The 13395-nt window shown below is 41.1% G+C and overlaps 1 protein-coding gene across 10 annotated transcripts in view; it reads right to left on the bottom strand.

Moving 5' to 3' along the window:
* The window catches only part of TRIM2 (tripartite motif containing 2), a 117782-nt gene that overhangs the window by 72295 nt on the left and 32092 nt on the right, over positions 1-13395 (bottom strand). For 4 of the 10 annotated variants that reach the window (XM_027801656.2, XM_027801660.2, XM_027801658.2 and 1 more), the window contains exon 1: positions 2224-2355. The exons of 5 other annotated variants lie outside the window; for them this stretch is intronic. The gene's annotated coding sequence lies outside the window, so the exon portion shown is untranslated. Of the gene's footprint in view, positions 1-2223; positions 2362-13395 lie in introns of those variants that run through there. One more of the 10 variants, XM_027801654.2, reaches the window with a different exon arrangement.

Raw genomic sequence — 13395 nt, 5'->3', positions numbered from 1 at the left:
AACCCATGTTGCACTGAGCTCATGATGCACAAGGGAGTTCTTTCTTTAGTCAAGAGAGAGACAATGCGGTAAGCATATTTATTATTCCTAACTACATACTGAGAGAGCACAGCAAAAACTCCTAGGTGCATATTTATGCTTGATGTGTATCTCATGGCTTTCATTGTTACTGAAGTACTGACATCCTGCTTTCTTAATTTATAGACAAAAAATCAAGACTTAGTATCTATCTGATACTTTAAAGAGAGTGACTGAAAACCTCTGGCTTGTGTTCACAGCCTGACACAGAAGCAGCTTATTGCTGTAATTAGCTTTAGTTCATACATTACCATGCATGCACTGTATTGTTGTAGAGGAGGTTCAGCCTCAGAGCTGAACAACTGTGAGGATCAAGACCCACGTACTAAGTGCAACAGCTGCCCATCAGTTTTATTTGAAAGTTTGTCTAACTGTCTCTTAGCCACTGCTTCCTACAAATAATATTGCTTGACTGGCCCTCTGGAATTCAAGACTCGCTGAATGATGCAGTCCTTAAAAGCATTATAGATGAGTGGGAGAGTTGAGCCAAAGCTCTCCAGGCTGCGTCAAGATTGTCTGCAGAAGCTGTGCACAGCCCCAAAACACAAGCAACATGGCAAAGATGAAGGCATAACCCTCCGGGCATCCCCCTGTTGGGTACATCCATAGAGGGCAAGCTAGACAAGCTGAAAAGAACATGGCATCAGGCCTCACTTCTGATTTGCTTTTATTTTTTTGGCATGACTCAAGACTAACAAAGACCTGATTGAAACTTAGAGGTAAGGTTCTTCCTGTGCAGCGCATTCCTGTGCTTTTAAAAAGAGGCATAATGAACATGCTTACTTACAGCGACAGCATCTTCCCCACACACAGTTATCATGAACTCAAAACCGCAGCTGAATTTTCTCAAGATCCTGGCACTTGTGGTTCAGGAGAGAGCTGAAGCAGTAGTACTCTGGAGAAAGGACCATCCATCCCGGCAATATTGAAGTGCTGTCATAATGCCATATGGGACATTTCCAGCCTCCAGCCACACCAAAAGAAGGATGAACTGAAAATAATGCTATAGCCTACTCTGCTTGAGGCTTCCCACACATTTTTGAGCTCAGAGCAGTCTGGATAAGCAAGCAAATCATAAGGTATTTCTCCAATCTGAACTCTGTGAGGTGCACAGAGTCACCCCTAAAAATTACTATTCACACTGCCCAATAGGATTTTGTAAAATAAATGAAAGGAAGAAAAAGAAATAATATAGTACAGTGACCTTAGTAATAAACTTGAGTGCTGACAGTTTGCTCTACTGTGATGGCAAAGTCACTTAATCTGTCACATCTTTATGTTCTTCATTTATAAAATGAGGTCTACAGATGAACTCCTCAGCTACCACATGAAATATAGACACAGACTTGCCAAAACTTCAGGGATGGACTAGTTCCGAGATTCTGCATGGTGTCCAGCTCTGACAGGGACATTAAGATTTTCTTTGCTGGTGTAAAAGGTAAAAGAGAAAGCCTGAAAAATCGATCAATATTTGCAATGCAGGACTAAGCTGAAGAATACTGTTCAAACATGGAATATTTTATTTAAAATTCTGAACATTAGAAAGGAGATATTAAAGATGCAAAAAGTCAAGCTCATTCCATATCTGCAGTTTTTTACTCTATGGAGGTATAGACATTTCCTAATAGCAGCCAGCAAACAGGACTGAAATCTCTGAACATGACTTTGCTTTTTCTACTGCTAGGCATATATCTTAGAATATGACAGCTCATATCAGCATTTTTGGGAGCATTCCTTTTACAGTGTCCCATTTCTAGCCTTTTCACACTTTTTCAAACAACGCCACTTACGACCTTGTGAAAATTGCTGCTGTTTGAAACATGACTGGACGATCAAATACTGGAAACGCAGCTAAAAATGAGAACTAGATGCAGATTAATTAAAGTCATATAAAAAAATAACCTGGCAAGTTTAAATGGGTTGTGTCCCTATTAACTTCTTCCCTCTTGCCTCCCAGGAAGGTCTCATTTGAGATTGAAATAGCGTAGTCCTTGTAGTCATGACACTGCATACAAAGTAGCTGCTCTTTTACTTCAGAGGAAAATATTTAATAGTTGCCTCTCTGAATGACAGCACCTACCTGCCTTGCTAAAACATGCCCTTAGTCTTGTGAGAAAAGCCACAATGAGACAGAAGGCTACTTACTAGTGTTCCATAGAGTCCACGCAGGAGTATCAGAGACTGAAACTCACTGTGCCTCTGATCAGAAGATTTAGCTCCCTGCAGCATTCAGACAGTTGGTCCCATTATGGCCATCAGGCAGCTGAGTTAAAGGGTGGCCTTGCACAAACATAAACAGCTTGTCAGCACAAGCCAAAGAGGCGGGCCTGCCCTGCCAGCCACAATGCGAGCCAATGATTAGCTTCTTCGCATTCTGGGTGTTCAAGATATTGTGTTTCATTCTTAAGCAGGGGAACAAGAGGGACTGACTAGGAAGGGCTAGTGCTTGACGATGTACTGCTAGGCAGTAAAATGCTTAAGGCAGAAATAATAAAAAAAAATAATCAGTAAGTCACTTCAGGAAAAGCACGTTTGCTGTGTAGTCATACACACAGAAACCCCACAGGCATCCCCAATGCATTGTTCTTTTTAGGTTAATCAATCAAACAAACAAAAAACTGTGCATTAAGTTTAGCCTAAATTCACTGTAAAGAAGTTTCAATTGCAAAGTCTCCAGTTTTTCTTCTCTCCACCCTTTTTCTTATTCTTGTATTTCCTAACTCGCTTGTTTGCTGACACTAGGGTTTCTCATTTCTCTGTCACAAATGTCTTACCCTGACCTTCGTGACCTGACCCCCCGACCTTCATTGATTCTACTATGATTGCTTCTCTTCACCTCCGTATTAATTGCCTGTTCTTTTGGTCCTTACCACCCCAAAAGAGCACAGTCACAACATAGGCACCTTAAGGCAAGGCTCTGTGAGACAACCATGCTGATCTAGCAACTGAATGCTGTCAGAAGGGGAGGTGTTGAGTCTCCTCTTTCTTCAGCACCACACCATGCTCACCTGTCTGTCCCCCCACATCATTTCAAGGAAAGGTAATCTTGCAGGGAAGTAAATACTTCCTTGGCAGTTTAGCGATCTTAACAAAGAGACAAAAGAGATACTGCATGGAGTGAATACTCCCTGAAACTTAAGCTCCCTCCGATCTTACCTCAGCCATCTATGATCCCACCTGTCTCCCCAAGTTCCTCTCTCCTTTGTTGTTTGACTCGAGTTGTTCCTAGTTAATTGAATACCCTGCTTACAGCTGCTGATCCTAATTCCTGCCAGATTGTCCTACTTTCTTATGCCTCTAGTTTGGCTGTGAGGCTGGTCTGCCGCCAAAACAGTCTCATCAAGTCTCTTATAGTGCCCCCCTCCTCGCATAAATATCGCGCTTTGTACTTCAGCCTCAGCCTCTTCGAGCACTTCTGCTTTGGAAATAATTAAAATCCTTCTTAAAATCCATGCCATCTACTGGGCTTTCGCTCTGACCTTTCTGATTAATTCTTCTCTCCGCACCTACCTCTTCCTCTCTTGCGTCCCAAGGCACCTTACTTCCTGTTATATTCTATCCAGCTTTTACTATTGACTCCTGCATTTATAAACATGCATTTCTATTTTTCAGCTCACTGCTTTTCTCTGGTCTCGTATTTTACCCTGTGTTTGAGACATACAGTATTAAATGCCTTGACAGCTCCTAATTTTAAGATCCTTTTCTGGGGACAAATTAAAGCAGTCCAGTCACACCACATTCATTACTGTACAGTCTTGGCACAAGTCATTTCCCTCCCCCTCCGCTTTGGTAAAGAAGCAGATGCTGAAGTTTACACGTTGTTCAGATGGGAAGGCATATCGCAGCTCTCAGGCTTCTGCTGACAGGCTGTGTGCAAGTTCTGGCACATATTGCTGCATCACAGTGTGCTGGGGTCACGTTTGCAAGATTTTCTTCACAGTGCGACATACTAGGCACATTCTTCAATGATATCTGAGATTCTGGTGCAATTGCACAGCTCCATCAGCTGCCACCCAAATATATCACCTGCACTGCCTATACTTTTATCCAGAATTTCTGCTTAGTTAACCCGGCGCTATCCACATTAACAACATTATTTTGCCAGAACTCTCTTCTTCTAGTATTTTTAACATGTAAATCTCTGCCCAGATCCACTGTGTGATCACAGTATTTGATTACTTTAATTATTGTGATTACTGAGCCTGGATCTTACTCCCAATGCACCTGTATTGTTCTCCACAGAAAACTGTGTAACTGAGGTCATCTTTTGTTCCATACCCAGCCACATTGCCTACCTCCCCATGAAAACCATGCTTTCTTATCCTGAGCTTCAAGGCCTTTTCAGAGTTTCTCTTTCTTATTGATCTGCTCCCACAGCTCTCTTCACCACAAGGCCTGTCTTTTCAGCCTTCTCTCTTCCTACAAAGCTCTTTTTTTTACCTTGTCCTCTATACAGAGAATTCCCTGCTTCATCAAATCAAGTTATCTAGTCTCTTCTACAATCCACGTGTCACAAAATACAGAAACAATGTATCAGAATGAGAATAAGGAGCAATAAATATGTGATAAGTCACTCCAGAAAGAGAGATGTTTCATCTGCATGTATAAATTACATGTGCAAGAAATTTTCTATCCATCAACCATATACCATGTTATGCACCTTACACTGTTAAGGTATTTTTACACAACATGATAGCTATCAAAAGCCCTTGAAGGATATGGATCAAGTGCCCAAACACTGTACATCAAATTGTGAAAAGACTGCTATGAAAAGACTGTTTGTAGATGCCTAAGAGAAAGCAAGCTAGCTATAGCATCTCTGATTCCCATGGCAATTTATTTAAGATGCTAATTCAGTGTAGCCACAAACAAAGACACAAAAGAGAGAGCAAGAATGAGCTGATTTAGCGGACTACATTGAAAAGGCACACTTTAGACAAAGTCACCCTGGGTATAACTCCTGTGACTCCGCTCATAGAATTATGCCAAGGGTGAAGCTGTCTCTTCGTCCTTAAGTCTTGTATGATGTAGGAAAATTGTTACCAGCACTGCCAACGGTACCAACCCAAGCACCAGCTAAGTGAGATGGCCAAGCTGATTTAACAGCCTACTTTTACCAAAAGGTTCATCCTGCCCCTTCTTTTCATTGCCATTCCCGGCTGCACAGGCCTGCCCCCTCCCTTACACATGTTCCAGGAACGGTGTGAAAGCTCACAGACCAAATCTGTCTTGCTGGATATGTTTTTCAGACAGGTTAATCATCTGACTCATCTCCCTGCCATACTAAACAGCACAAAAGCCAGCCAAGGGAAGCAGTAAACACAAGTGGCTAGAAGAAGGAGAGGGAAAGAGGTGGAGACCACAATCATCACCTTTTTTTTTTTTTTTTCATAAGCAGAAAGCTGGCTGTCATCCCCAGAAGCTACCATCCATTCTGAGGGGAAACCTAAAACTATGAGTCCCATAACCACGCCACTCCTAAACACAAGGTCTCAAAAGCTCCTGTAACCCCTTGTTTGATTTCCAGCAAGCACTAAAATGTTTTATTGAAATGTATTTCCCACAGAAAGGTGAGACACTGTTTTAATCAAATGAAGTTTCTGAAAACATAGTCATTATTTGATTTCTTAGGAAAAAAATGTATAGGAGAAAGATTTTGGTGAGCAAAAAAAGGAAACATTTGTCTGCACCTGAAAACAGAAGGTATTTGTGTTATGAATCATCAGAACTTAACTGCCCAGTCCCTAGGTTGCAGGCTCCATGGGGTAACATTTTCACTGTATCCCCTTCCCTATTACTATCCATGTATCTGGCTTCTACCATTTATTGTTTGCTTGGTAAAATTGGTTTTTTTCCTTTCCCTTTTTGTGGCCTCAGCCTAGCCTCACTCCACCCTTTCTTCTCAAAACACAATGCTAACTGCATGCCATTTTGCTTGTCCTCTGCTTCTCCCCTGGGTGCCAACAAGGAACCTCAGGCCCCCCGAGGCTCAGCCTGACCGGTTCACATCTATGCCTTTTCTGGGAGAAGACCTCTCCTGCTTCTCCAGCAGTAGCTGCAGATGCTGCAGGATGCAGTAGCATTTTTGTCATGTTTTACTGGCCTGGTTTCAATTATAAAGTGGGTCACAAGTTATTCCCAGAAAGCACACAAGCTCAGGCAATGAAACACTTTGGGTAGTGACAAAAGTAGTGAAACTCTGTAGATGAACTGTTTCGCTTTTCTTCAAAAAGGGAAAACAAATGGCAGAAATGGCAAGGGGAAGAGATCATGTGCAGATGCAGCACACTAACATATGAAGCTACAATGAATGGGAACTTGGGCTTAATCCCAGCTCAGACCATGTGCGTTTTGAACTTTGAGCTCTTGGACCATTTCCTAATTAGAGAATGAGTGACACACTGTGGAACTATTTAACCCTTTGGTGGTGCCTCATGAGGTCTAGCGAATGCCAGAAAAGACTCCTTGGAGGCCACATCTGGCTGCAGGAAATATCCCTGTGCTCCAAATGGCTTAGTGAAACAGCTGCTGTCAGCACCTCTCTCTTCATGGCTCTCTACAGAGAAAGGTCAGGCTTACAACTACTCCTTCCTGCACTGCCGAACAATTGCTGGGACCTCCCCGTAATCTGCCAGCTCCCCATCTAGAATCTGCCTTTCTTCAAGGCTTGCCGTGTCTCCTCCAAGCTCATCAGTAATGCCACACCAAGGATCAGATCACAGATACTTGCATGAACTCAATAGTGTAAATAATGCCACACTGCACATAGACACTGCTTCTCTATTCACCCGAGTGGAAAAGTAGCAGATTGTTACAAAACTGTAACTGTAACCGAAAATATAAACATAGCATTAGAAGCTGAGTGGAAGGAAACAAGGGTTATGTAGAAAATGTACATCAACCGCTGTGGTATGATTTCTATCCCATCTGACTCTCACTGGTGCTCCAGTTAGATCCGGACTGGTGATTTCACCTTTTATACCCCTCTCTCTATATATAAATATATAAAATGCTAATACTATGTCACAGAAATACTGTGTGGATACATTTATAGTGCTTTGAAGCTCTCACTGATGACATTTTGGACATACAAACTGTTCCTATCCTTACTGACTTGAGAAATGCATCCTTTGAAAGCCAATAAACACGGTAATTGCTTTGGCAGGATAAGTTTTGTTTAAAATTTCCTGCCACCTTTAAGGTCACTCATTCTAAATAAAACACAAATACACTAACAAAAGGAGAGGTGCCTCCAAAAATACATCCACTGTGGGTAAAGACTGACTTTGGGGTTGTAGAGCACAGTAACCATACAACCTCAAATTTCACCTTTGCAAGTTTTCTCCTTATTTCCTCCTGTGGCCTGGTAAGAGGTGGTTCACAGGCCCCAGTTGCCACAGGGCTTGGAGGAGGCCTTTCAAGTACAAACTATTCTTTGCACATGCCTTTCATTTGCCATGTTAGGTGTGCTTTACGTTACTTGCAGACTAAGGGCCTCAATTTCACATCTCACCTGGTGGTTTGGTAGTCTGAGAGGTTTTGAGCCTCAAGGTTTGTCTAGATTGCACTGTGACAGGCAGGGTAGCAAGAAATATCAAAGCTAGCACTAAAATATCTGTCTAGTACATGTGTTGCTGAAGTACTAGAGAACTCAGTCAAGAAGTAAAGCAAATTAGCCTGTCTTGGGCACCATGCTGCCATAACTGTGCTTCTATGCCCAAGCTGGCTATAAGCTACCTTGAGCCATGCTATACTCCACTATAGGCATTTCTCTATTAAATTCTGTGAGTGAATCTAGATATGACATTTACATTCCACTGTTGTCCAGGGGTGATGCATGCACTTCTAGTGGGATTTTCCAAACAGTACTGAAATAGTCCTTAGCTTTAGAGTTCATTAGCTTTAGAGTTCACAAAAATATTTCAGAAGGACAAACGTTTTGGCTTTCAAGCAGACCTACATTCAGAGTTTCAGGTGCTTCCAAAAAGAGCCCCTGACAACAGCAGCACACAAATCCACCCTAATTTCAAATTACAAGATGACTTGTCTCCAAGAACTCTTTTCTAGTAGTATAAACATTTCCAGCAGTATCTTTTCAACAGATAAATCAGTATGAAAAAACATACCATCTCCCTTATTAGGTATGACCTTTACAATGTGGGCTTGTTCACAAGCAAAAAGAAATAGCTTCCCCAGCTCCTCACACTTCTGTGTTGGCTGAGATACTGCTGCTCACACAGAAGAACTCAAGGGAGATATTCAAAATAACTCTTTTGTCATACAACAAATAGATATGATTAATTAAAAGACTGCCTTCAAGATAGCAGTGGCTCCTGCTCCCATTATAAACCCTATTCATCTTGAACTCTGCAGCAAACATCCCACTTGCTTCTTTGGCACAGAACCAAACCTCTGCATCAACAAGAGCAAAGGATGCTCAGAGACCAGAATGCATTTGCCCATCACAGGAAAAATTGCTCAGATTAGCAATGCAGTGACCTTGATTCAAAGAAAGCACTTTAATACATGCCTTTCTTTCATGCATATGAGAACTCCCGCTGATTTCACTGTCACATCAATGAGGTCAGCCATGGATTTAACCAGGAGCTAAAAGGAATTAACTCCCTACACACACACTTACCCTGAATAATGGCCAGAGTGGTCTGCGCCTCACGGTGCAGATGTGACTTGTCCTTCCCACTCCCAATGTAGATCAGCGGTTTACCTCTCCCTGAATGAGACTATCCATGTGTTTTATGTCGTGTGCCTGCTTGCCTGCTTGCTGAATTGGAGTGGGATACCAAGAAAGATGCTATACCCAGCTTATTTCTACACCCCCTTTCTACCCAGCAAGCCTAGAGAAAGTGTGCTAGTTACCCAGCATGTGGAAACACTTAAATAATTTAAACACTTGGAATGGAATGGAGTGCAGAGGCACAACAAAGGTCAGAATCATTCACTTGAATGAAGAAATGCATTTAAAGGATGGTGATGTGTACTTACAGAAGCCTGCAAGCAAACACGACAGTCCGTTTTCAGTATCCTCATATAACGGGCTAGTAAGAGGGAATTTTGATGAATTCCAGGTGTTCTCAAGTGAGGTTCCTGGTGATTACCCATACCCCTATAAAAATAGGGCCGTGCTAGTTCTTAAGCAAAGCTCTGTTATAGAGGTATTCTGAACAGCAGGAGAGAGAAAGAAGACCTTAATATCAAAAGACATTACAAACTCTAACCATGCAGGAGAACCCAATTAAAGTCCCCTGATCCAAGCAGCATATGGCTAAAACTGTCATGTAATCAGAACCAAACCACCCCCATGTCTGGATTTAATTATGTCATGCCATTTTATAGCAGCCTAAGAAAACTGAACTGAAGGTCAAAATAATCCCAGAGTAATTCTTCAGTCAATCACACATGTAAGAACTTAGGTAAAAACGGGTAACAGACAATCTCAGCAGACTGAGCGTACAAAGGTTCTTATTAAAGGCATGAACAACAAACAAGTCTGTAGACAAATGGCTCACTGCAGAGTGAAAGCACCAATGCTATCACAAATTTCTATATGGTCTACAAAACTCAAGCAAACCTGCTAAACTAATGTATACTGATAGAACGGAGCTCTGTTTAATATGCTGTCACTGACTTGAAAAGAAATGGAATTCACAGAATGCTAAAATGTTTCAGAAATTTTGTTATGCATTCTGCACATATTTAAAACATATTGTCCATAAGAAAGTATTTTTATGAGATTGTATGTTTATATAGCAACTGTAAGTTACGGGGGGAAATTTACATAAGAACATACACATAATTAATATGGAAGTACAAAGGACGTGACTAAGAATTAAACATGATTTTTAATTTTTTACTCAATGTGAGTCTAAAATCAACCAAATTATATCTTTTTATTTGCAAACAAAAATGTATAGATTGATTCCTTGCAAATGTTAATGGAGGAGGGAGGAACTTAAAAGTTTTTTTTACCTAGCTAGCAAAGTTTGGGGATATTGTATATTCTGTCTCCAGCAAATAAATAAAGTAAAATGTATATGCAAAAGCAATACCAACACTATCTAAATTAGTAAAGATCTGAATATACGCAGAATGAAATAAAATTAAAATCACTATAACCTGGATCCAATATCACTATGATGTTTTTATAGTAACATGAAATCAATTCCATTTCAGTCTGCTTTTTGTTCTACTCTTTTAACTTTCATCTAAAAAAAGCCCACTTCTTTCAGCATTCAGTCTTCTTATTGGTCTAAAAGTAATGAATATGCTGCCTCATTCCTTGAGCAAGGACTCCCTGATTTCTGTTTAAACGGTCACAGCTTCCTGACTGAAGCCCAGTGCTCTACCAAGGCCTTTGTGTTGACCCTGTCTACGACATGGATTAAATTATAGCTTGCATGCTGTGATTCTGTTTGCATGTACAGAACAAAATCTGTTGTGAAGCAATACTGCATAGTACCCAGTGTCTGGATGAACAGCAGGCCTTGAAAATTTCTGTGCATTCACTTGGGCTTTTCTGTGTGCTTGTCAATATCAGCAATGTGGCACATTTAAATGAGGCTTCTTGCTTTGAAAGGATTGTTGCTTGCTCTTGATTGCTTTCTGACTCAAGCTCAAGTCAAAAGAGACCTCACAGGAGGTGGCGATGATAATTGCAATATAATTGCTAAAATTAAGCAATTGCTTGTGTTAATGCAGTTATTTTAAAGCTGTAGCTCTTGGTCATTTTGAGGACAGTTTAAAGAAAGCAAAAAGCACAAGTCAGCCAGAAAGGAAGTTTATCTTGCACGCAGTCCCACTGGCATCCCTAGATATGATGCCTAAAACAAAACACATGCGAACCCCTTGATATACCAGAGGATTCAAGAGCAGTAATGTGCACAATTCAGAATAACAGGATACTAAAAAGGAAATACTCTGCATATTCAAAAATCTGTTTAACTTTTGAATAAAGGAAAAAGTTAAATTTTCCCAGTAGCATTCTAAAAAAAACGAAACTGAAGATGTATGGACCAATCTTTTTCCTTTCAAGTCATTCCTCACCCACAGTAACCTCAGCCTCTACAGCAAGTTCCAATATCACTTTTTAGAAGGGGAAGAATCTAGAGATATTTAATACCATTCTCAACAGAATGAATTACCATTCAGATTTTTTCTAAGAAATCTTGTTACATCTATACTGAGGAACCTCCTTGCTACATGGAGGTACTGAGTGCCATGATGTCTACCCAGAGAAGTATTTTGTTGTCAATTATCCATTTTTAGTGCATTTTGATAGTATCACCTGTAAGCATGGTAATTTCATATTTCTCCATTAAGTGCTCCTGCTTTCAGCAGTTAATAGACTGACAGTCTTTAGTGACTGGGGCGAAATTTTTCATTCTAGATGTTTGCCCCACTAAAAAAAAAAATCAGCCAAAATCACTGAGTTATTTCTGAGAACAAGACTAAGAAAAATCAGATTGCTTTGCATGTAAAAACTTCAGTGCCTTTATTTGAGAACCATTAAAATCCTCTCCTTTGCAGTAGGAGTCTGAACGCTAAACAACAGGGAGAGGCTTTATTCCAGAGACTATCTTTTTTAGAATTACATGAATATGTACACTAACACCACTGTGTCCTGATGCACACTCATTTGAGAGATGAATTTTTGATGCCATATAGGCAGCTTGCTTTCTTTTCTTCCCTAGTGTTTGTGTAGCACACCACTGACACTCTGATTTACCTTTTTTATGCTGAGGATGTATTGATATGTTTGTAGCTATTTATGTTTAGTTTTATTAGACACTCATTAACAGAATTACAGAATCTGAGAACCACAGAATCACTCGGGGCTGAAGGTTCCTCTGGAGGTCAGCTGCTTCAAACCCCCTGCTCAAGCAGGGCCACCTACAGCCGGTTGCTCAGATCATGTCCAGTCAGGTTCTGAGTATCTCCAAGGATGGAGACTACAGCACCTCCAGGCAAACTCTGCCAGTGCTGAGTCACTTTCACAGAGAAAAAACATTTCCTGATGTTCAGACAGCACCTCCTGTGTTTCAGTTTGTGCTCGTTGTCCCTTGCCCTGTCACTGGGAACTACTGAAAAGAGCCTGGCTCTGTTCTCTTCAGACGCTCCCTTCAGGTGTTTGTACACATGGATAAAATCCCCCCTCAGCCTTCTCTTCTCCAAGCTGAACAGTGCCAGCTCTCTCAGCCCTTCCTCATAAGAAAGGAGGTCCCATCCCTTCATCATCTTCATGGCCTTCTGCCGGACCGTCCAGTATGTCCATCTCTCATATACTGGGGAGCCCAGAACTGGACACAGCACTCCAGGTGTGGCCTCACCAGTGTCAGCAGAGGGAAGGATCAGCTCCCTTGACTGCCGGCAATACCTCTCCTAATGCAGCCCAGGGTACCATTTACCACCTCTGCTACAAGGGTAATATTTGAAAGAAAGCCTGCTTTGGGACACTAGTTTTTGACACCAATTAAAGGCTTGTGTCCTCATTGTAAAAACAGGTAATGGGTCCACTTCCAACTGTTTTTTTTTTCCATCTACAAACCACTATAACTTCTATAATTTATAAGAATAACACACACCTGGATTTGGGCACAATATTTTTGATTAAAGACAAAGAAAAAAACCTCTGGAAGAGGTTAGGTGAGACCAAACACTGCACATATTTCTTTTCTGAAAAGTTCTTTCTTCTCCATTCACCTCTCCTATGTAGCAAGCCTCAATCAACAATTACAAAGAGAAGACAGATGATAACACGTAAAGAGATAAAAACAGAAACTCCACTCAGGGAGGTATGTTGTTCCAAGAAATAAAAAAAGATATTAAATACTCTGTAAAGTCCTCTAGATTTATCTGTAGTGTGGTCAAATTCACATAGAGGGTTGCACCAGCGATGGCCATAAGGACAAACCTTGAGCACAGGAAGTTATTAAACAAGACACATCAAACTCAGTTCAACAAAAGAGGACAGAATTCACAAGGCACTGAAGGAAACTCTCTGGTATGAGGATACGTATTCCCATGGGCACCTCACTCCTAAGACAGTACCTTTACATACAGCCCTACAAAAATTCCCCAACACAAAATATTGCTCTTCTTATTGCATATTGTACTAACACTATTTCCTCAATGTCAGGGCTATTCCTTCCCTATTTACAACTGTGTTAGGCAGCTGAAGAAGGCTTTGCAGGTTAGCAAAGGAAGGACTTGGTCCAGACAGAGCCAGTGGAATCTGTTCAGTGAATGAAGCCAAGTGAATGGAAAAAAAAAAGAGACTCCCCTGTCACTGTATTTCTCCGA

The sequence above is a fragment of the Falco cherrug genome, chromosome 1 (assembly GCF_023634085.1).
Source record: "Falco cherrug isolate bFalChe1 chromosome 1, bFalChe1.pri, whole genome shotgun sequence".
In the NCBI taxonomy this organism is placed as follows: Eukaryota; Metazoa; Chordata; class Aves; order Falconiformes; family Falconidae; genus Falco; species Falco cherrug.
This window is presented reverse-complemented; position numbering and strand designations above follow the sequence as displayed.